Source organism: Egretta garzetta, unplaced genomic scaffold (genome assembly GCF_000687185.1).
Source record: "Egretta garzetta isolate BGI_Z169 unplaced genomic scaffold, ASM68718v1 scaffold143, whole genome shotgun sequence".
Classification (NCBI taxonomy): Eukaryota; Metazoa; Chordata; class Aves; order Pelecaniformes; family Ardeidae; genus Egretta; species Egretta garzetta.
Genome location: NW_009259310.1, coordinates 1,816,401 through 1,818,310, shown reverse-complemented (window position 1 = coordinate 1,818,310; position 1,910 = coordinate 1,816,401).

Here is a 1,910-nt window from a genome sequence, read left to right as displayed (position 1 = left end):
CCCTCTCCGGCAGCGGTGACCGGCCTGTCCCCAGGCCACGGGTTGGCTTCATCGCTCCGCTTGTGCGGCTGGGTAGCGACCCGTGCGCTCTGGTAGGGGACAGCTGGGGACAGACGGGTTTTGGCTCTGAGGCGACAACCGCAGCGGGCTTCTTCGCATCAGAGTGGCTGCATGGTTCTAAAAACATCGGAGCTGGCCCTGGCGAAGGAACTTTTCCCCTTTGCCTCGTAGCTTGAGAAATGCGCCTCTTCTGTTGGTTTTTTTTCCCCCCTCTGGAAGAGCTGGTATCTCTAGGTGTTTTGTGAGACCCACTGCCTTGTCTGTAACTTCAGCGCTTCAGAACCGGGTGATGTTGAAATGCAGCAAAACGGAACACAGGGGAAACCAAAAGGGCAGTAAGGTCTGAATAATTTCCTTTGAATCTTTCGGATAATTTCCTTTAGATATTTTGGATAATTTCCTTTGCATATTTTATTTGGCTTTGGATATTTTCTGGCATTGGTTGGAAATTTGTAATAATAGTTACTTTTAGGATGTTTGAGTCTGAGCACAAAGTTACCAGGTCTGTTGTAGCGCTGCATTTGCATAAATTGAGGGTTTTATTGCAATGAGAAGACAGCATCACTGGGATATCGGTGATTTCACTTCTAAAGGGAAAAGGCACGGGGAAGTATTAAGTAGCTTTTTCTTTGCTGAGCACGTGATTATTTTAGAATGAAACCTGGGAAGGATCAAAACCCTTGTTTCTGTTTAAAAAAAAGCCCACCCAAATGCACACACGCACACAATAGTTATACAATAATTTGATGTAAATTCCTAATGGGAGCAGATTGTTCCCATCTTGATATGGCAGGTGGCCATGAACTTCAAATAGGAGATGTGGTTCCTGTGTTCCTTAGATGAAGACCTAGTTTGTTACTTTGCCTCCTTCTGTGTTTCTATCAAGTTAGCATCAAGGTATATTTTTTAAACAGTGAAGACCTATGTGTCCTAGTGTTACACTCGAATTTAGGTTTGGTTTTTTTTAGGTACAGGTAATGTTATGTCTGTACCCAACTTTTTTTTTTTTTTTTTTTAGTACAAAATTTAACTTGGACTGTTGGAAGCAGCAACACAACAGTTCTGGTACAATCAAGGATTCCTGTCCTGTGAACAGCCTCTTAGCTGGGAACCAGATGTGCTTTCCCACGCAGGGATTCGGCATGGGCGAGTCCTAATGTCAGTGAAGAGAGTAGGTAGCTGGTGAGGGTCTGTACTGCAGAGCTACGGCAGGCATCCTGTCTGAGCTCTGTCTTAGCCACTTCTTTTTTTTATCAAAGCTTTGTTCATAGCCCTCTTCTGCCTTTGAGTTTGCAGTGGGCTTGTGGCTCCGCATGAGTTCGCAGTCATAGACCAGTTATTCCTGTTAGTGCTCAAATTCCAAGCTTCAGAATGCTTAATAGCATAGTATTTTGTGCAAAGGTGGATTAAACTCTCTTCACAAGTATTTATTAAATTGACTTCTAATCCGTTTGATCTTAAGTTGCCTCTGCTTGAGCCTGAGGTAAATAAAACTTTTGCAGTATTTTTCATGAGTAACAGTATGTGATCTTATAGGGTAAGTTAGTGTTCAGTTTAATGGTCCCAATTTGTATAATTTATGATGTAATATTTCCTGAGGCTTTCATCAAGCTTTGCATTGTGCATTACTTTTTTCCCCATCCTTCATTAAAAAGGGGGCACTGGAAATAATGTGTAAATGCGGCTTTTTAAATGCATGTTGGCTTCATAACTGTGGATGTGTTGCTGAAGCTGGCTGTGACTGGCCTGCTGCACAATACAAAATTAAAGTGATGAGTTTTGCTACAAATAAAAATTTTTGCGGCTGGCAGGTTTCTTCTTCTTCTCCTCCCCCCTCCCCCTGCTCCCCC